This window comes from Dermochelys coriacea, chromosome 8, assembly GCF_009764565.3.
Source record: "Dermochelys coriacea isolate rDerCor1 chromosome 8, rDerCor1.pri.v4, whole genome shotgun sequence".
Lineage (NCBI taxonomy): Eukaryota > Metazoa > Chordata > Testudines > Dermochelyidae > Dermochelys > Dermochelys coriacea.
The window spans coordinates 81,745,596-81,768,808 of record NC_050075.1 but is presented as its reverse complement, the minus strand read 5'-3'; the positions used below and the strand labels follow the sequence as shown (position 1 = coordinate 81,768,808).

The following is a 23,213-nucleotide window of genomic DNA, read 5'->3' as shown; positions in this document are numbered from 1 at the left end:
TATTATAATAATAATAATGCTTTGCACTTTAAATTTATTGTTAATTTCTCACTATTTGGGGAGCAGAATGATTCCTCATCGAATAATGGCAGTACTGACTGTGATTTAAAATGTTAATTACTGTGGAATCTGTCACAGATCGCGTCAAGCCACGGTGATGCTAATCTATGTCATGGATTTGAAACTCCTTTGGGAAGCATATATTTAGATTTACTGCTGAGTGAACATGACTGTTAGGATTATGGAGGCCATACAGAGTGAAGAAAAGCAGGAACGCTCCTTCTGACTAGAAAGTAAACAATAGGGTGATTGTCTGCTTACACTTGGTGACTAAACAGCCCAACTGCTGAGGAGCACTAGGTGAAAAGCAGCTATCAGCAAGGAGTCTTAATGTTTTCTTCATGGAGCTAGACGTTGTCAAGGATTTAGATGAGCCACCCTATGAGTGTACAGGAAGCAAAACAGGATATTCTTGCTTAGGCCCTGCTTTGTGTAATTATACAACACTTGAACTCCCAAATACTCCAGAATGGATCACAGCCCTCTAAAAACAATAGCAAACGATCTTGGCATGCTGCTACTAACTGAAATGTTGTTATAAAGTAAAAAAAATAAACTTATTTATATTTGTGTCAATAAATTAGGCTTAGACACACCCTTTGTGCTCTCTGAAAGTAAAGGAGGTCTTGAAATTATTTTCACCCAAATTCATTTCCTGTTTTCCAAAGAGGATCTACTCAGTCTTAGCTCTGCTTTAAAAAGGGTCTCTAATTCCAGTATATTACTCTTAATTCCTTTAAAAATAAATCTGTGTATACAGGAAGAAGGGAAAAGCACACTATTCTGTTTTTAGCCAGATTGTCTATCTCAATTAAAGAACACTGTTTGCACTATTTCTCTGAACAAGAAGTAGACAGGTTAATGTGTGAATGCTCTCTGCTTTCAAAAAGCTGTCCCCCACTCGTTCCACTGAAATCAGTAAGACTACTCACATAAGTAGTAATAATCATAATAATACCTAGTTCTGATACAGCACTTTTAATCAGTAGATCTCAAAGCACTTCAGGGTTGGGTCTGACTACTATAGTATCCATATCTATGTTTAATTTGCTCCAGACCATTTTTGTCCAGAAAATGAAAAATTTGGCTGAGGAAGAAACATTGGCTAACACAATAGGCATTCTTGGGTTTACTTTGCAGACAGGAAGGCAGCAGTTTCTGTGAATTATGGCACAAACACTGATTGCTTAGTGCTGTTTATAGGAAAACTGAAAAACAAATCACCAAAAACTGAGATGTGACAAAAGCAAAGAAATTCAAACTGATCTAAACCCACTGAACCATATTCTGCCCTCAGGAGAAACTACACCAGACAACCCCACTAATGTCAGTGGGGTTGCATGAATGTAATGAAGGCAGAATATAGTCAATTGTTTCTAATTTTCCCAGCTGTTCCTTAGTTCTGTAGTCCATATGGTACCTAACAGCCTACCTTGATCTGTGACCCCAGCAATATGGAAACACACTATGCAGAAGAAAAGAGGAAGGGTTAGCTTCTGCTTTGAACCTCCCTGCTTCTGGTAGCTTACCAATGAGAGCATAGGGTTCACAATCTACCTGTTAGTATCCTTTTGTTTTGTATTTTATTTAATTTTTATTTTAATGGAAGAGTATTTAAATGAACATAGGAGGGAAATGGCCTTACAGGAGTGAAAAAGTGGACACAATTTATGAGCCTCTCTGAATATTTAGAGACTTCTAAGAAGAAGCAGCCATGAAGTTCTATTTTTACTTCATTCTTACCATTTAAAAAATAACAACCTACTCACCCACTGGGAAAAGAACAAAGTAAAAACAGGTTATTCTGCAGCCCAACACAGATTTCTGTGGCAGTCTACCAAGGCCATCCAGAAAACAGGTTTTTTTGGGTTGAGGTAGAGAATTGGGATGAGAGCAAAGTATATTGAATCTAATTTTGATTTTGTCTCTCCCTTTTTAGTTCCCTCTAACGTCTTCACTCCCCTTGCCCACCCCTCCTGTACTCTGTCAACTTTTCTTTTCCCTTCCTCTCGATCCACAATTTAGACCCTAAGACTCTGCTAGTTCCTGATGTATAAAAGCACCTGTTTGTGTCCCTATAGTTCATCAACTCTTGTAATGTTAATGTCAGTCTTACAAGATTTGTTTTTTCTTAAACCTTCTTCTCCTGGAGTCATGTGATTACTTTTATTAAAAATGAAAATGGATTTGCATGTAAGTTTCTAACCCTCATAGCGGCAGACAAAATGTTGAAAACATGACCCTGAAGGCTTAAAAATCAGGAGCTCAACATGTTGAGTGTTCTTTAATGTTATGATTTTTAAAACAATCTCATGATTTTGGGGCACCTGACTCATGCTTGGGATTGACTTTCTCTGGGTTTCAGTAGTGAACTACCCCACAAAGCTCTGCATATGCACAACAGATGCTGAAGTACTTTGGCTTTCAAGCATGAAGGGAAGCATTGGCAGTAAGGTGACAATCCCTGCCAAACAAAATGCAGGTGCATAATGAGAAACCAGCTGAGGAAGGTTTAATTGACAATTGGTCAAGCACAGCAATCTGAGAACTACTGTAGGCTTCCCCAATCAAGCGGACGGTGGTGAGAGTCTCATGAAATGTTGGGCCATGGACACCTTAAAAAGCGGGGGCTTATAATGAAATCCCATAACCACATCTTTTAAAGATGGTGTGAGCCCCTCAGGCATTAGGCCTACTCCTGCCCAGTGTTGACAGTCATCCCCTCTTGGTGGGGCACATATTCCCTGGTCCTAAAACAGCTCTGACTCTAAAAGCCTCAACTGAGCCCTACCTTCCCAGTGTCACTCCTGTAAGTGTGGTGGATGAGACACTTTCCAAAGGGTTACTTAGCACCATTCATTAGTAACTAGGTAACAGTAACCTGTCTCCAAGCAATTGACAATTAGCAAGTTGTTCTCATGATGCAAAGCTTAACTGATTGTGTGTGTGTTGGGGCTGGAGTTCTCTGGAGCCTTCTCCAAGATTCCCATCTTGACTGTGTAATAGAATCTGTGGATATATCTTCCCTGCAGAGTTAGTTTGGGCTCTTATACAGGTGTTGCCCCATCCCACCTTCTGTTTACATAAAACTGTCTCACCTGAATTTGGTGGTGCTTTAAACCAGGGGGCCTGGCTGGGTGTAGGCTTAGAACTTGGATAGTGCTTTCACTCTGGCTGGTAATCCACTAGCTTTGCAGTAAGGATGCAGGCTAAATCACACGAGTACTGATAGTCCTGTAATGTCTTCCCACAATTCTCCCATGTGTCCAGAAGGACAAACAAGTTCTCCCACAATTCTGTAGGAAAAATCATAGTGCCTCAATTCACTGCAGCCCAAAGACCCCCAGAAGTCCTAGCAACACACCTAAGTGAATGCAGCACCAGTGAGGACACAGTAACTCAAGTATGGTTATGCAGTGTGGCTGTTCACATCTGGGGTAGGCTAACTAAGGTGCTCAGTCTCCACTGCTGAGTTACTCTTAACTCAGGTCATCAGCATCTTTGCTGCAGTAAATTTAGCTATTCTATGTTTCTTCCCAGTGAATTGTGGTAGAACTTGTCTGTCCTTCTGAACCAAGGGGAATTATGGGGAAAGCACTGGAGGACTATCAGTACTTGAGTGATTTAGCCTGTGTCCTCTCTGCAAAGTGGATGGGTTACCAGTCTTAGTGAAAGTGATGTCTGGGCTCTGGTCTACACCCCAGCCAGGCCAGCTGCTGTGGATTTAAAGTGCCACCAAACTCAGGTGCGGGGTTTTTGTGTGTGTGGATAGGAGGGGGTTTAAGGACAGCACCCAAGTAAGACCTTGAGTTAACTCTGTAGTGGAAATCATTTGTAAAAAAAAATGTCTGAAAAAAAATAATTTTCCCTCTCAGGCCAGGAACATCTTCCAGGATAGCTATGCCATGCGTACAGTGCACACAGTTTATACCAGAAAAACTCTGCTTTTGCTAGAATTGCTTATTTGAAACATCACCCCCCGCCCCAGTCAAATAAACTATACCACCCAAAGCACAGTTTTGCCAGTATAATTGCATCTACACTAGGGGGTTTTGCTGCCCAGCTATCTCAAGCGGGGATTGTATTTTTTAACACCCCGACTGACACCCCCGGCAAAAACTTGTTGTGTAGACTTGGCCCCAGCTAATCAGGTTTCACATCCTTGATAATTGTGATATCATAAAACCTAGTATGTCTCCAATCCTCTGAGTCTTCCAGCATAGATGAGACATGAATTTCTAGTGTAAAATCCAAGTAGGAAAAAAATTTAAATAACCAAAAATTTTCAGGCTCCCTGGATATCATGAAGAAATAAATCACACACAATCCTCTTTTTTCCTTTGCAAGTCACCTTTAATTTAAAATTAAGGTTAATTACAAATATAACTTTCCAAATTTTTAATCCCAATGGGTCAGATTCTGGTATCTTCTGATAAATGTCAATCAGATCTTACTCCACAAGTTATCCCAGTGGCTTCGGTGGAGCCATTGGAGGAGTGAAATACTATTCAACATGATTAAGGGGATCAGAGTCTGGCCCTATTATAGACACAATCATAAGGAAAGAATGTTTCGTATGATTTGTCTATGATAGATCTGCCTTGCCACTAAATCCCTAGTCTTTCATTTAGTTTCTTGTTAGAGACTTTGTTAAGACTTCCCAAGGAGTCCTAAGAGGACAATTGAGCCTTTATGATTTTTTGCAGAAGTAGAGAGAAGCAATCGAGTTCTTGGTTTTCTGTTGTTGTTGATTTATTCTCTGTTCATGTTGCAAAGAGTTTCTCAGGGATATATATTTTTTCTTTAAAAAAAAAAATCGGAGGGGAAACAGACTTGGTCATTGGGGGAAACTTCCAGATAATCCACAGGTAAGACTTTCCCAAGCATACAGCTACATTATGATCGGTCCCTAAGGCAGGCAGAGTGCTAGCTGCTTTTTCTAACAATTTTCTATCTGAGAATGTTCTTGTTAAGCTTAGTAACTGAAGGAATTCAACACCTTCTCACAAGATGGTTCTGAAACTGAAACTATCTATTTTGGACTATAAAGTTATTTGCCAGTGGTGCAAGGCAGCAAAAAACTGGATTAACTAGCTACCCGAGAATTCATTTTCAGCTGGTATAGGGCCAATGTAGTGACTCCTGTGCCACTCATCCTCCAGGCACATAGGCATAAGTAGGGAAAAGAAGCATAGCTAGGAACCCCAATGCATCTGGCTGATTCTAGGAGCTGAAATGGTCCCCTAGGTCATTGGCAGCTGGACATAATATAGACTAGACTTCAGGCTGATCTGATTTACATAGTGATAGAACCAGTCTTCATTCTGTCCCAAGCATGGCGAAGCTTAACTGTCTTAAACCACTTTTATTCTCTTTTTCCTTTCTAGTTCTGCACCGACACAGCTCAGACAACCAGGCAATCCAAACTGTTGTATCTGCATGGCTGTAGCAGTTTTAAGGTGACTGCAGAAATTATGCCTCTTGAAGTCAATGGGATTTGAGGTCATTCAGAATCAAGCCCTTAGTTAGTGACATGCAATAAAAAGATTGGGGCATAGTAAGGAAAATCCTCATAGGGATTTTACAGTATAGATTCGCATAGCCAAGCCTTTCAGCCCTCAGATCTCTTAGCTCTCTCTCAGACCTTGTCTACACTGGCAAGTCTCTGCACAGTACAGCAGCTTTCTGCGTTGTAGTTCCCGAGGTGTACACACTGCCAAGCCTCTTATGCGCAGAAACTGTGCAGTTGCAACACTGTAAAAAAACCCAACCCAACGAGAAGCATAGAGCTTTCTGTGTCGGGGTACAGCACTGCGGTACCAATGTAGACACCCTGGTTGATTACAGTGCTGCGATTGGCCTCCAGGAGGTGTCCCACAATGCCTGTTCTCGCCTCTCTGGTCATGGGTTTGAACTCTACTGCCCTGCCTTCAGGAACCAACCATCATCCCCACGCCGTAAATTCCTTTGGAATTTTGAAAGTCCCCCTTCCTGTTTTCTCAGTGATGTGTGTAGTGATCTCAGCACATCTTTCCAGGTGGCCATACCTGCTCCATGCACCAGGTGATCCCCCACTTGGATCAATGCCAAGCTGTTGGGCCTTATCAGCATTTGGGGAGAGGAGGCTGTCCAGTCCCAGCTGGGCTCCAGCTGCAGGAATTATGATACCTACGGACAGATTTCACAATGCATGACAGAAAGGGGCCATGACCGGGCACACTACAGCCAATAAAAGAATTGGTTTGGTTTGAAAGCAATCCTAATTATATTAACTGAAAGCAAACAGAGCCCTGCAAAGCAACAGGGAATTTTCTTAAACCTTCATATTGCATCGTCTGCACCAATCACAATCACCTTCTAGCATTACAAGCACTGCACTCATGAGCATAGCAACAAATAATAGTGGCTTTCAGCTTCAAATTGCTGCCTCAAGGCATTCCTGATTCTTATAGCCCCACGCTGCGCCCCTATAATAGCCCTGATCTCTGGCTGTTCAAACTCAGCCTCCAGGCACTGAGCCTCTGCACTCCAACCCAGAGTGAAGCTTTCACCCTTCCCTTCACAAATATTATGGAGCGTACACCATAGGAATACTGTCATCGGCCAGGTCCAGCCTCCCATATAGGCAGCGCCAGCGGGCCTTTAAACAGCCAAAAGCACATTCAACAGTCATTCTGCATTTGCTCAGCCTGTTATTGAACCACTCCTTTCTGCTGTCAAGGTTCTCCATGTATGGCTTCATAAGCCATGGCATTAAGGGGCAGGTGCGGTCTCCCAGGATCACAATGGGCATTTTGACTTCCCCTACAGTAATATTCTGGTCCAGGAAGAAAGTCCCAGCTTGCAGCTTTCTGAACAGGCCAGTGTCCTGAAAGATGTGTGCGTCATGCACCTTTCTGCACCAGCCTGCGTTAAAGTCCGTGAAACACCCACGGTGATCCACAAGCACCTGAAGAACCATAGAGAAATATCCCTTCCAATTAATGTACTCAGTAGCTAGGTAGTTTGGTGTCAGAATTGGAATATGTGTGCCATCTTTCGCCCCTCCACAATTAGAGAAGCCCATTTGTGCGAAGCTATCCCCAATGTCACACACGTTACCCAGAGTCATGGTCTTTCAGAGCAGGATGTGATTAATGGCCCTGCACACTTCCATCAACATGAGTCCAATGGTCAACTTTCCCACTCCGAATTGGTTAGTGACCGATCGGTAGCAGCTCAGAGTAGCCAGCTTCCACAGTGCAATTGCCACGTGCTTCTCCAACGGCAAGGCAGGTCTCATTCTCATGTCCTTGCACTGCACGGCTGGGGAGAGCTCATCACACAGTCCCATGAATGTGGCTTTCCTCACCTGAAAGTTTTGCAGCCACTGCTAGTCATCCCAGACGTACATGACGATGTGATCCCACCATTCAGTGCTTGTTTCCTGAGCCCAAAAGTGGCATTCCACTGAGGTCAGCGCCTCCGTGAATGCCACAAACAATCTTGTGTCATAGCTACTATGCGTGGTGAGATCAATGTCACACTCCTCTTGCCTTTGTAGTTTAAGGAATAACTCCACTGCCACTCGTGGCGTGTTAGTCAGAGCAAGCAGCATACCGGTCAACAGTGCAGAATTCATTCCTGCAGACCAAAGAGGCAGAGCGTGCAGTACACAAACCATTGAAAGATGATGCCAAATGCAGACGGAAGTACAGGGATTGCTGGGATTCGAAGCAATGCATCACGAGGCACTGGGACAGGACCCAGCATGCCCCACGACCCCCTCCGCCTTCCCACAACTCTTAGCGGCAGAAGAGGAAGAGATGCTCTGTGGGATAGCTTCCCAGAGTGCACCGCTCCGAATACTGCTGCAAGTGCCTCAAGTGTGAACACACTATTGTGCAGGCAGCTGCCTCAAGTGTGAACACATAACAGCGGTTTCCCTTCAGCGCTCTCTGAGCCCTTCTGTAACTGCTGGCACTGTAACTCTGCCAGTGTAGACATATCCTTAGTCTAATCCAGAGTCTATTGAAGTAAACTGTATGGCTCCAGTGGGCTTTAGGTCAAACTCCCTGTGGCTGCACTTGACTGTAGTCACCTTCCTCACAGACACAGCATATTTACAATCCCTTTCTGCTGCCTAGGTGCTCATGCCTGTTGCCTCATTCTTTTATCTCTCAAAATCAGAGGGCAGTTTACATCTCTCCAAGGCAGCCAGCAAGGACTATTCCCACTGGTAGTCTAGGTATGCAATGCCAAGTGTCTTAAGTGAAAGCAAAGCCCATTTGGCTCAGGGCAAAAATACAGAGAATCACAAACAAAATAGCTGTTCAAGAGAATATAGACGCAACCAGACTAAAACACTATGAAAGTATAGCTAGGTTGGCTCCAGGTGTAGATCTGATTCTGATCTTACCCCATTAAACCAGTCTTAAACCAGAGTGGCATAAGGATGACCATAGTTGTGGTGAATATTATGTAGCTTGAAAATTATATTTATTACCACTCTCCTTCTTTCTCTCTCTCTCTTTCTCAGCCCAGCTAGCTATCAGCTAGTATTTAACATCTCCCTGAAAGGAGTTTGTCCTTGATTCCAGCCAGTGGCTACAGGGCCAGTGTGGGTATCATGTCCCAGCAAAGAAAGGCATGTGACTCTTCATTTCTCCCTCTTTCTCATCTATGGCTTTGTGAGTCCAATTGCTGTCTTCATTAGCATGCTGTCTATTATCTCATTCTTAAGTCCAGACACTGGCACATATTTAGCTGCAGTTTAAATTTACACGATTAGCTTCAGTTTTCCTTCACTTCAGTTGATCATTTTAATTTCCTTTTTCTAATTTCCATGGGGTACATGAGAGAGCTTTTCAAAGATCTTGTTCCCATTTCAAAATAAACCTTTGGACCTTGCCTGAGGGTTGAGTTCTTTATATTTGATACAAAAACCTAAAACATAAAAATTAGCTGAAGAGACCACAAGGTCTACCATTAAACACTTGGGTGCTCTACAAAGTGTCCCCGACCTCCTGTTAAGAATTGGAGCAAACACTCTCCTATGGAACAGTGTCGCTCAATGAATTAATGAAGACTTCACCTGGAGGGTTCTCTTTTCCTGGAACACAGATTTGAAAATTAAAGTTCTCTCTATAGCTATAAAATAACATCTCCAGCTCACCACTCTAACAGCTACAGTTCATATCAGATAGTAAGAAACCCAGCCATGGCAATGAGAGAGCTCTGGTTTTTGTGTGTCAGATTTGGGGATTTCACAAGGCTAGAGACAGGTTTACATACAAAATGTACTGGTAATTGCACTCTTTGGTTATAACCATTAGTAGAGACCAGGTTTTTAACTCCTCCCCAACTAATTTGCTATTTGTTATTTACATTTTGGAATATTATTTTAAACTATTATTAGAAAATTGCTTAGAAAGACTTTCTAACCAACAAATGGAAAAAAGCCATTTAATACCAGCATGATAACTAATACATGTGAGAGGAAAATATCCAAGCAAGAAGACAAAACAAAGTGGAAATGTGTTTTGCTTACCTCTTCTGGCCCATGAAGTAATAGCTAGCCAATGTAGATTTTCTGATATTCAATTATAAAGTCTTTTTCCAGGGTAACAAATGAGTTATCAATTGCAAAAAGGACTTTGGAATTGACTGGTTGGGTTAAGTTCTGTATGTGCATCTTTTCACCTCCCAGAAAGAATCAAGACTAAGCACTGAAAGCATGATTTGGTGCGGGGAGAGGGGTTCCTGAGCTTTGTGCTCAGGTGGTGAACATCCTTACTGAAAGTTGTTCACCAATATCCCATCTTCCCCAGATCAGCAGTAATGTTACATGACGTCTGTTAGATTGAATTACAGTTCTTTTCCAGGCTACATCAGGACAAGTGGCCATCAGAGAATTCTAATGTCCAATAAGTTTGTTGGCAATGTGAGCAAAAGAAGCTGTCAGGGCCTCCATCAAAAGATTCACAGGAGGTGAGATGGATGTTTGCAGCCTCCAAAATCACCAGAGCTTGCAGCTGCATCACTGTAAATTCTCTAGTGTAACCGCTTTAAGCCGACAGACGAAAACTCTCCCTTCGACTTAATGATTTCACCTCCCAAGAAGCGGTAGTAGCTATGTCGGCGGGAGAACCTCTCCCGCCGACATAGTGCTGTCCGCACCAGCACTTAGTTCCATGTAACTTATGTTGCTCAGGGGGGTTGGCTTATTCATACCCCTGAGTGATGTAAGTGGTAGTGTAGAGTCTAGACAATTAGGAAGTGCTTCTTTATTTAGATTCTTTTTTTATTATTATTATTTCATTTCCTGCAGGCAGATTAAGATGGGTGGTTCCCATTAATATACATTGAGGAATGTTTAGAATGGCTGCTGAGCTAGTTAGTCTCTTATTAAAGGAAATAGAAACACATACTAGAAAGTTTTCTATTTAATTGATTGTTCCTTTTGAATCAGTTGCAGGGTTCACAAATTTTGTTGTACACTTACTGCTGTGCAATGGATTTTCAGTTTAACGGTGGGAGAGCCGAGACCAGGGCTGGTGGGAAAAGCGCTGACTCTCTTTTACAACTGCTCTTCCCACTAACCTCTCTAAAAAATCGATATATAAAGTAAGGCAAGGCAACAGTAATCAACAAAACAAGGGGTCCAGTCCTAACCTCAGTTCTTCCAATGGCTTGTAAGCCTGAAGAAGCTCAGCATGCTGTGTAAAGGGAGTCAAGGTGACCTGTTTTTTTAATGGAAATGTATGTGCTTGCTTGCAGGAGTCAGGGAGCAGCACTGTACATATCTCTCACCAGCTGGGACATCTATAGGGCTCTAGTAGCACCTGTGTAATTATGAGGGTGGGAGGCAAAACCAGTTCCTGTACTTATATACACAGACAGCTGGCAGGTATGTCTTTTTCCTCCCACTCCATTCATTGCCACACCTATGACTGCCCTTGGGAAAGGAAGGCAGTGACATAAGCATTACATGTAGACCAAGTTGAAACAAACTCTTTTGTCAAAATCAAAACACTTCATGTCGCTGTATCCATTTTGAGAGCGGCTCACTCTATAGCCTGGTGGTTACTGCACTGGCCTAGGATTGGGGACACCCAGGTTTCAGTCTCAACGCTGCCTCTTTTAGAACAAAGTTTTTCAACACTGATCACTCTGAGTCAGGCAGAGCACGGACTTGGATGTGGATCTCCCACAACCAGGCTACCCACACCACTTCTGTTTCAATTCAAAAAGGGACATTTTGATGTAATCCCTTTTGTGCAAAAATGTTTGAAAGGTTTTGTTTTCATTCCACTGTACAATAAAAACATTTAGAACCCTCAAAAAGTTGCTGCAAAATGGAATGGAATTGTCATCCTGTAGTCAGCTCTAATTACATGGCCACCTCAAGGCAGATGCTCGCCCCCTTGGAATCCATGTTAGCATCTAACGGTGTAGCACCTAAATGGCCCACAGCCACACACCTTCTGGGAGCTCTGTGCAGAAGACTCAGCTAGACCCAGGTTTAGGCCTGCTCTGTGCAGCGAAGGATGTTTCTACATCTACCTCCTCTGTCTCTGGCCAATTCAAGGCCTAATGCAGCCACCAGGGATGCCTGGTGTTAACTTGAATAGATTTCCTCTTTTAATAAAGAGGGATATTAAGAATTAATTGGAGGTATTGTACAGTAAGACATGTTAAACACTCTTCTACCTCCTTTTATCTATAGTATTATGGAATTAGTGTAACATTTGCCTTTTGTCATAGAGACAGAAGCTTAGGCTAAAAGATTTTCAGTTTGCCTCAACTTTTCACATTTTGAAGGATTCTTAGTGTTCATTGTCTGAGTGCCAATTGCAGCTTTAGGTGCTGCTGGAAGCACATGATAAGGTTGCACAGAGTATTTAGCTTCTGAGCTCTCCTGACCACATCCCATTAGGTCCTTTGAAACTGAGTATTGAATTCACAGCCTCTAAAAATTCTTCCTTTGAAATTTTCAGTTACATTTCTTTGTTCTTTTCACCTGTTAGAGTTGTTTTTTAATTACTCTTATGTCAGAACACAGGATCAGCAAACTAAAAGCCCTATCAATTACTCTTTCCTATTTGCAAAAAGAAAAGCAGTACTTGTGGCACCTTAGAGACTAACAAATTTATTAGAGCATAAGCTTTCGTGAACTACAGCTCACTTCATCGGATGCTGTAGCTCACGAAAGCTTATGCTCTAATAAATTTGTTAGTCTCTAAGGTGCCACAAGTACTGCTTTTCTTTTTGTGAATACAGACTAACACGGCTGCTACTCTGAAATCTTTCCTATTTGCAATTTGATTCTGAGATGGACATCCTCTAATCTGCTCTGAACTTTCTTCCTAAAGTCAATTGAACTTTTCTCTGGAATTACAGAAAAAGGCTACTGCCCTTTTACCTAAATTTGAAATATTCTCAGGAGAAATACTGCCCTTGTGTTCAATACATTGTGTTCATCCTCCTCCGAAGCAAAGCAGATAGTCTCTCTTCCTGCTTCTATTTTAAAAAGATGGGCTTTAAGACTTGAAGACACAGGGCTCGATTTTCCGTTGCCTTCAACCTTTTATAGTCCTTCACCCCAGTGGAAAGTGGGTGTAAAATGTTACCATATCACAATGGTAGTACTTTTACATCAATGCAAAATGAATGCAATGACTCCCATGTGTGCAGTACAATGTAAAATAAGGCCCAAATTTTATAAGAAAAAAGGGCCAAAATTTCTAGAAAAAAGAAAAGGAGTACTTGTGGCATCTTAGAGGCTAACAAAAATTTGTTAGTCTCTAAGGTGCCACAAATACTCCTTTTCTTTTTACAGTTACAGACTAACACAGCTACTACTCTGAAACCTGTCAAAATTTCTAGGAGCATGAGGACAAGAAATTATTATATTCTCTTCCTTTGCTCAGAGACTCTCTTTCTGGTCACCTAAATAATTTTTTAAAAGCTACAATTTCCCAAGAAGAATAATTACAACTTAATCTTTACCACTCTGGCAAGAAGCTGTGTGTCCACAGATGTGCAAACATTCTCATTGGAAGCTTTCAGTGCAGTGATGCTATGAACTAGCTTTATCTTCCAGTGTTTGGATTTATGTGTCACATTGTAACTTTACTTTATCAAATTATATGTTGTCTAAAACTGTAAAATTATATACAGAAATAAGCTGTATGCCTTCTTGAATCGTCAAAGTTAAATACTGTAAAATTTTTAACTTAATGCGGACATGAATCCTTTACTCATCCTGTTCAAGATAAAGCTATATTAAAATGAGTACTTCCCCTTCTTTATGGATATTTTGAAAAAAAAATATATATATATTACTATATGTAATATGACTATTCCCGGAACGCATATTCATGTTGTTTTCTAACCCTATATGCTTTGAGCAGTTAGCCTTTTTAATTAAATTCTAAGGAGAGTTCTGACAGCTGTTGAACCCCCAACCCCTGTACTGTTTAATACAAAATGGTCCTTTTTTTAAACAAGTGACCATTGCCAACCTGAGCCAGAGGGCAGCATTTACCACATTAGACTGCAACTTGCATTGCTGATGCATCTGAGCAGCAATTCAACTGTTCTTTCACTGTACTATACTGATAAATGTAACAGACAATGAATCACCCTCATGATGCCTAATGCAGAATTGTTGTTAAGTAAATAAATGATGTCATTAGGGTTCAGTTGTAAATAAAGTTGAATTCTAAGCTGAAAACATGCTTCTTCTGGGATTAAAATACACAGTTTTCACTTTCAAAAAACACAGTATAGGCCCAGCCTCGTAGTAATATTACTTAGCACTGAGAATCTCAAAGCACTTCAGAGAGGGTGGTGTCTTTATCCCCATTTTATCCCTTTAGGAACCAATGCCTGGGAAGGTTAAGTCTCTTGCCCAAGGCAACCCAGTGATTCAGTGGCAGAACTGAGAAGAAAACCAGGTTTTCTGTCTCCTGGTCATGTGTCCTGTCCACAGCCTACATTTCCCCCTTGTTAATACTTGGGATGTGAACTGTAAAACAAGATTGTTTTTAAAATTAACAAAGAGGGTTAAATTACCTTTATATATATCATCCAAGGAGAAGAAAATCAGATGTTAGATCGCCGCTTAGTGGAATGTTTTCTTGGCCAAGTTTGGCTGGATGGGAATTCTTGAGACCCAAGCTACTGCTAGTTCAGCAACAGGGATCCATATAAAGTGAAATTAGGCCTTTTCTCCTAACCAAGGAATGACTGACATGGGAATAAAATGTGCATGTGCTATGGGTTAAGATAGCCAGTTAGCCAACGAAACTTTTCCAAACTACAATCTATCTGCTCATGGCTGAACTTTTTTTTTATTTCCAGCTTGCCTTTTTCTACTCTTGAACTGTTTTTGATCAGATTGTAAATGTGTAAAACATGTCCTGGTTCTCAAACACATACAAACTGCTTAAAGAACAACAAATAATAGACACACAGGATCACAAATAAAATACACATTGCTAAAGGTGAATAAAAGTGAGTAAGAAATACTTGCCTGCTTCATTTAGCAGAGGGATGATCTGGGTGTTCCCATCAGTCAAGGAAGCCAGGGATGAGGATGGAGAAAGATGGGGAAGCAGGGACAGACAGGCACACACAGTGAGATGGAGGTTCTGTTCTTGTTTACACCCAGGGAATAGCTCTGTTGATTCCAGGACCAGATCCCCAGCTGGTGTAAACTGCTCCATTGGCTGCAATATTACTATGTTGGCTTACATTAGTTGAAGATTCAGCATTCTTGACTTAGGTGGAACGTCTTCAGATTTTGGCTAACATAAGAGAGCAAGATTTGGCCAGAATTTAACAAGATGATGAGACAGTTTCTAATAACTTGTGAGCTAAATCACTTTTGATTCATCTGCAGTTACCTTGGCCACCAGTTTGAGATGTAAGAGAAATGTGATGTGTATTTCAGAAAGAACAGAGGTATAACACCAGCCAGAGGTGGGAAACAAAAGGGTAAAGTTTTGCCCTAATATGTTGAGTGCCAGTCAAAGGAGCAAATGCCAACTCAAGAAAAAGACATGAAAAAAGCAATGGCTTGTAAATCAAAACAACCCTTTGCTTTTTCCACTGGATCTCTGCTTATGAAAGGAGCAGATGCTAGGGGAAGAGTTCAGACCTCCTCCTTCAAGCTCCTAAGGCAGTAGACTACCCTCCACATGAAGAAAGAAATGCACTTTTAAAATGGTGGTGGCAGCTTTCCAGTGGCTAACCTGTATTGTCACAATCAATACAAGCAGGTGGCAATGATGGTTCTCTTCAAACTAATTACAGAAGATTGCAAATTGATTTTTTAATTAACCTCCTCCCTGAGTTAGGTGGGCTAGCAGCAGCTCTCCACCTGCTCTGTCACGCTGCTCAGCTCCTGAAATCATTCAGCCACCTTTTCCTTCCGGCTCTCCTCAAGCTTCACTAACCAAGAAGAAGAATCCCCCATGTCCTTCCCTCTGTCAGATACATATAGATCAAATTATTCACTGTGGCTAGGGATGTAATTGAACTTACCATGTTTATTTTAAATTCTGTTAATGTTTGTTTGCTGTTGCATTTTTAAATCAACTAATGGCTTTTTGTTTGTTCGTTTGTTTTTAGCTGTAGGTGGCAGAACTCAACTCTTGGGACGTCTCCTCATCCGGTGCTGAGCGCTATGGAGTCTAAGCCTGGGTAAGTGATCCATAAAAGCTTCTAAGTAATATTATGGGGAACTTCATTTAAATCTCTTCCTCAGCCCTGCTCCCTTTTATCCCTTCCTCAAAGCCTTTCTGACCAAGGAGAGATGGTCATGGCTCCCTCTCAACTTCAATGCTATTTCTGGATTAGCTGAAGCTCAATTAGGTCTTCTTTCTCCAACTCCCACCCCTATTCTTCAGTGTGGTCTTTCTGTCACCCCCTGAGGCTGCAGGCAAGCTCAGGACCCCAAGTTCTAATCCCTAGACAGTAGCATAACATGCAGCCACTTGAGCACTTCAAGGAGACAATATAAATCATTGTACCCTTCACAAAACAGCTGCAAGGGAAAAGAAAGTCACAGTGCCTTGCCAACTGAAGGGATTTGTGCCAGCCCCAGGTGGTGTGAAGCATAAGGCAACGGAGTGACTGCTGACATTGCTTTAAGTGCACTAAGGATAGCAATTAAAAATTATGCTGCCTTTTGAGAGTGAGGCAAGTGTCATTTGGCACATAGAGTCAAGGGGCCGACAAAAGTGCCAGGTGAGTTTGTAAAGCCTTTCGGGTTTGCTAATAAACCTTTTCCCTGCTTCCATCCTACTTGGATGATTGATCGTACTGAGTTGACCAGTGTTCTTTATTTGCCAGAGTTTGCCTAAAAGGTGAGCTTCTTGCTTATGTCTGTTCTGCATGTACCTATTTCTGCATCAGGGGACTACCTCAATTGTTATGAAGGTTTGTTTTTTCGTTTGTTTGAAAGTCTCCCTTTACTATCTCTCCTAGTAGTGCTCTTCAATTACCTTATTTCTAATACTGTGGCTATATTTTTAGTAAGAAAAATAGTAGAACATGAGCTTAAATCCATCTGTGTATGCAAGTATTTTACTGTGCATATTTCAGTCTAATTCTTCCACCGTTGTGATGCTCTTATTACACTGTTGCTTGTCAACAATTTCAGTCAACTCGTGGTCTTTCATCTTTGACTCTGGGTACTTCTAGATTTTCTGCAACAAATTTATCTTTTGTATGTTTACTTCATTTGGGAAATCTGCATCCTTTAACAAAAATATTACCCTAAAAATATTTATCTCCATGAAAGCAAGGTAAGTAAATGTTACAGCTGAAGGGAGAGTGCTGGGAGTTTATACAGTGCACTGGAAAATGCTATTTAAGGGAGGGACTAAACAGCTTGGGTGGTTGGGGCATTGTGTCTTCCATGGGTAGGTCACTGGTTCAAATTTATATGAGTGCAGCGGTAATCCATCTGATGGAACGTAGCAGTGAAATGAAATAAGCTTGTGGGCAATCTCCAGGCCATAGCAGGTAGGTGTCAACCTAAAATATACAAATAGAAAAAAACATCATCACAATGAACTCCTCCTCAGCCACTAGAGGTTTAAGGACTGACTATACATGGAGACTGATCTTTTTTTATCTACAGGCACCAAATTCTCTAAAATGGAGAAAAAATACTCTAGAAAATTAGGTTCTATGTTTAGAAAGAGAGAGTCCTCTTAACAAATTGCATTAATACTAGAAACATTAATGCAATATGTACTATTATGATTAATAGTTATTTTGGCAACCAAAAATGTCAAGGTGTCTCCCAAAATAGATAAAAGAAAGAGATGTTGAGCTAATTTTGACATGATGTAAAAAAGACAATAAGGTAGAGGCTGGGGTCAGAAGGACTGAGAATGCAGGCTTCAGCTGAATTTGTAATGAGGTGGTTTACATTCTCCTTTCTAAATAAAGAATATGCAGATATATGACATGATGGTGGATGGGAATGCTAGTGGTTCTCCAACTTTTTCATTCTGCAAAACAGAAAAAAAAAGATCTTCCATGGACTGCTTCTCCTCCCAGCTTCCAAGTCACTCTTAATGTTCTTTGTCTGTTCTGGTGGTCCATGGAGAGCCCCTATCATATGCAATTATGCTTTGCTAGTAAAGCAAGGAACAATACTATAATCCAATATCATTGTCACTGAGATAAAGCATATGATAACTTATTATTTTAGTTGATCAGCAGGGTGGCCTAATACCACAAGCTCCCCTCTGGTGGCTTTCATTCAGCTCATCTCCTGGTTCCTGAAAGACGCAACGAATTAAAAACAACAAAGCATGGAAACTATTGCTATTCACCATGGTTTTAGAGTGAATATTGCAGCAGTAACCTCAGCTGAGAAAAAGCATAGGAATAGTATAACCACATGTTCTACCAGTGCCTTACCTGTTTCCATACTGGAGCTTCCATATGGTTACTATTTAGAATTAGGTATATCTACATAGTTTAATAAAATACATATCTGCCACCAAATTGAAAGGACTCTTGGAATGCTTGCAGTGAATGTAAATCATCCCTGCTTTGGACACTGCTAAGCCATTATTATTGTTACATATTATTTGCATTATGATAGCACCTAGAAGCTCCATCCAGGATCAGGAGCCCCTGATGTTAGGTGCTGTACATACACATAGTAAGCTCTTCAGGGTATGGACTCTTCCTAGCTACGTATTCTGGCCAAGGGTTACCATATGTTCAGGTTTTCCTGGACATTGCCTCATTTTTGAGCCTCTGTCCAGGCGGATTTTTCAAATAGACAATGTTCGGGATTTTTTTCGGACCAGATGGCTGCAGCTCAGAAAGAACACTGATTGGTCTGCTTCCAGATTGGTCCCTCCTCTGCAGTGGTAGCTGATTGGTCCATTGCCCTGTAGCCACAGCTGCCCGATTCCACCCACCCAGGCTGGGGAGTGGGTCCCACAGGGAGGTGCTGACTGATGGCTGTCGCTGTGTCCTGGGCTTGTGCCAGCTGCCTTGCCACCATGACAGGGAGCAACACTGCTTCCAACCCCTGCCACAGGTACCCCCTCCAGGTCCCACTCCCCCCATCCCCTGCAGGGCCCTCTTTTTGGGAACCTGAAATATGGCAACTCTATTCTGGCCAGACTTAGTCCCCTAGATTTAACTGAAGAGCACCTTTTTGTTTGTTTGTTCTTGCAGTGAACCACATTGGGATAAAGCTGCCATTTTGGCATAATCATTTTCATGGGAGAAGGGGAAAATGTCCCAGAATCTCCTTAGGTCTTTTCCACCACCACATCCTCTTTCAAGTGAGACAGTTTATTCCAACAATACAGTACATAGTTATAATCAGAAAAAGAAAAAAATCAGGAACAAATTGTAGGCACGTCCAGCATAAACCACATAATATGTTTGTTTATCAAGTGGCGTTGCCTCCATCCTAGGTGAGAGTGATTGGGGAAGCAAATATAGAGCTTCCCCAGTGTCTTATCCCTGTGTGTGAGAACACACTCCCTGGTACCTGGGGTTTATCATAGGCGAAGGTAGATAATTTTTGAGGGAGCCCCTTGTTAAAATATTCCCAGCAATTGCTGGATAATGGGGAGTTCAGGGAGAGTTGTCAGGGCACTCTTTCCTGGAGGTGCTATGAAAGGAATAATAGCAATTTCACAGGTAAGAAAGTATTTGGACATCTCTTTCTGACACTCAAGGCTGCACAAAGCAGGCCCATGCCCCCTTTCTGAGCCACACCCAGGAGGCTATGAATTCCCGAACGGAGACATTCAGACTGGGGCCCTGAATATTCATCAGCAGTGTGAAGGCTCTCACAGGAGCGAGATCGCTCAGGGAACTCACTTCACACATTGTAGTGGCTTCTCTTCGAAATGTTCACATTACCACTCCTCTCCCTTCCCGGAGTAAACCACATTGGCTGGGTTTCAGAGTAGCAGCCATGTTAATCTGTATCCGCAAAAAGAACGGGAGGGCTTGTGGCACTTCAAAGACTAACAAATTTATCTGAGCCTCAGCTTTCATGAGCTACAGCTCCCTTCATTGGATTCATGCAGTGGAAAAGACAGTGGCTTGGTTGCCTCTCTGAAGGCTGTGAAGACCAGCCTCCACGAGCAGCCATTCTGGGTAGGGGTGTCTCATTGCCCTTCTGCAACCTCTGAGCAACAGCACAGGGTCAGATGTAAATTGTACAGATGCAGATGAAGAAGAGGAAGCTCTCACAGCCGTTGAATGCAGCTGTGAACACTAGTTCTTCATTGCTAGCAAGGAGAAAAGGAGGACTTGTGGCACCTTAGAGACTAACACATTTATTTGAGTATAAACTTTCGTGAGCTACAGCTCACTTCATCGGATGCATCTGAAGAAGTGAACTGTAGCTCACCAAAGCTTATGCTCAAATAAATGTGTTAGTCTCTAAGGTGCCACAAGTCCTCCTTTTCTTTTTGCGAATACAGACTAACAGGGCTGCTACTCTGAAACCTGTCATTGCTAGCAAGGGTACCTAGACATTTGCACTTGAAAGGGACAATAAAGAGGTGTCAGAACAATCACGAAGCTGTAAGATTTAAAACTGCAGTGACGAATATTTTGTGCCATGTGAAAAACCGTTGCAGGCCAGAGGTCTGTGTTTTACTGAAGCCTGTTCTAATTCGCCTTGTTTTATGCTACTGAATGGTTCATTTGCCTTCAAAGCCTCAGGGGGTAAAGAGGGAGGGAAGCCAAAAGTGTAATGACTAGTTAAAAAACTATACAAGGTGTTCTTTTTTTATTTTATTTTTATTTTTGCTTTTAAATAACATTGTTATGCCGTTGTTGTTTTTTAAAGCCAGTTCTCGAGGAATTCCACCATGAATTGGTGACTCAGGAATGAGCCACTCCTGCTCCAGCCAAGCGCTAATGCACAGCAATGGGGTTATCAATATGCTTCGTGCTTGCCTTTAGGTCCAGGACAAAAGGTAATTAGGCCAGATCCTGGGCTGGTGTAAATCAGAGTAAATCTCATTGGAGTGACACGCATTTACAGCAGGATCTGATCCATTAGTCCCCTGGTTTGATGTGTTGGCATAGTAGTTTGGAGGGGAACATGGGGCCGGCGCTGGAGGGTGGGAAGGGGGGTAAGAAAACCTAAAATGCCTATCTGTAAATCAGCAGTGAGTTACTAATTAACAAAGAATACCCGCCTCGCATTTAGCGTCCTGTTAAAAGCACAATAAGCTGTGATTGTGAGCATGATTATCCGCGAGTGTTGCTACTTAACAGCTGCAAATGCGATAGCTATGTGTGTCTGGGAGAAACAAGGAAACAGAAGCATTGATAACTGTTGTGCCACAATACAGCGCTAAAAAGCAAGTGTCCTAATCCTGCTGAATAAAAGTGAATACTCCTGAAAAGGAAAATATAACAATATAGCCTCGAAAAGGGAAAATATAAACAGTGTTTGTGCATATCTGTACCACAGGAAAAGATTTAAGAATGAGAGGTTTTGTGGGCTTCGGAGGAAGGATGGTCTTGTGAGTGAAGTACAAGAATGAGATTACATGATCATTACATGATCTGATAAACCCATTGTTTCATGTTCTCTGTGTGTGTGTATATAAATCTCTCCTCTGTTTTTTCCACCAAATGCATCCGATGAAGTGAGCTGTAGCTCACGAAAGCTTATGCTCTAATAAATTTGTTAGTCTCTAAGGTGCCACAAGTACTCCTTTTCTTTTTGCGAATACAGACTAACACGGCTGCTACTCTGAAACATTACATGATCTGGTTTTTCATTCTGGCTCTGGCAGACTTCCTGTGTGGCCTTGAGCATGTCATTTATTAATATAATTTATTATTTATATTTCAGTAGTATCTAGAGGCCATAAAGGAGGTTAGGTTCTCACTGGGCTGGTACTGTACAAGCACCTAGGAAAAGATAGTTCATGACCCAGAGATCTGGCCGTCTAAATAGACAGACAAAGAGCATCGGGGAAAAGAGAAGCACCAAGAGGTGACTTGACTTTTTTAGGGTCACTTTGTAAGTTAGTGACAGGACCAGGTCTCTTGAGTCCCTGTTTAGTGCAGTATCTCCTGGACCATGCTGCCTGTCACATGGCCTCTGTGCCTCAGTTTCCCCATCTGCAAAAAGAGTGTTACAATACTTACCTTATAGGGCTGTTTTGTGTCTTAATTAATCTCAGTAAAATGCTTTGAGATCCTGCCAATGGATGGTATACTAGAAGTTCAAAGTGAAAGTGGTTTTATTATATACTTGATTTGAACTGTGAACAGCTGTCTTTGATATCAGTATCTCTTAGTGAGGAGTATATTTCCCAGGGAAGCAAAGAAATAACACAACAAAGCATTTGTTTTGCTAGTTCTGGCTCTTTGTGTGTGTCATCGTGCAAGGCAAAAATACCATAAATGTTGTAATGTCACATACAATCGTGTCAAGCAGTAAACCCATACGAACTTGCAAACTCATGCACTAGCTCTATTTTGAAAAGGAAAAAACCTTGCTTTGAAAGAAACTGAATCAATCCCTAGTTCAAATTAAATTTGGAGTATCCTGTGAAGCTCTAATACGCTACTCCAATAACAATCAGCACTTAAGGTGCAGGCAAATAATGTTTCATTTAAAAGAAATTGAATGAGGATTAGTGACAGAGAACATTTTCATTGCTGTTTTGTCATTAAAGTCAAATTATGGCATTATTGTCTTAATAGTGTATGTCTCCATAACTATCTTCTCTCTGTCTCTTCCCCCCCCTCCCCCGCCTCTCTTACTTTAATGCACAAAAAGCCCCATGTGTGGTTGGTCTTGTGTCTTCATCTCATTAAAACATTGCCATGCAAATGTATCATAAGTGTTACCAGAAGACTTCTGTCTCATGCAAAATTTAGCTTAAATTCTAGCGGCATCAAATACTTTGTTATGCACAAACCTTCTGTTTGGTTTGCTGACATTCCTTCTTAGCTGGCTTTCATGGTGATTCATTAGCTTGTGATATAGATTTCCAAGTATCATCTTTGTATTGATTTTTATATCTTTAATAACCACTCCACAGAAGATGGCTCCACTTGGTGTCATTGATCGCATCAAAAATTCAAAGCTTACAGAAATACTAGAGGGCTAATTGGTAGAGAACATTTCAGACTGAATCTTAATGCAGCCTTAATCTCCTGCACTAAACCTACCTGAAGATTTCCTCATTGAGGCTAAAGCACAAACTTCAGTGTGGAACTGGAAATGACATGGTGAGAACACACAAGGCCACAATAAACAGAAATGTAATCATAGACAAATCAGATAAACATTAAAATCAACCTTTTACTTTTTTTTTTTTTTGGTACCAGCCCTAAACCTCTGAATTGTCTACATTCTTCATCCCCCTCCCCCCACATTATTGCAAGCTGTTGGATGGAAAGTGTACATGCAGTTGCACAGGCAGAGAGTTAAATGTGTTTAGAGAGCATGCTGATGAATGTCCTCATGACTTTAATACATATAAAGTGAAAATACTATTTCTACTCAATTTGTTCAGAAAAATTTGATTTAGAAGGCCATGCTTTTCAAAAAGTGACCACCGGTTTTGAGTTGCCTCCATATTTTGTTGCCGTACTTTAGACACCTAAGACCTGATTTTTTTTATGGTCTAACC

At 41.5% G+C, this 23,213-nt stretch overlaps 1 protein-coding gene across 7 annotated transcripts in view; it reads left to right on the top strand.

The window, feature by feature from the left end:
- ADGRL2 (adhesion G protein-coupled receptor L2) overlaps positions 1 to 23,213 on the top strand; it is a 480,081-nt gene that overhangs the window by 75,576 nt on the left and 381,292 nt on the right. For all 7 annotated transcript variants that reach the window (XM_038412994.2, XM_043490399.1, XM_043490406.1 and 4 more), the window contains one exon: positions 15,679 to 15,750. The gene's annotated coding sequence lies outside the window, so the exon portion shown is untranslated. The remainder of the gene's footprint in view (positions 1 to 15,678; positions 15,751 to 23,213) is intronic.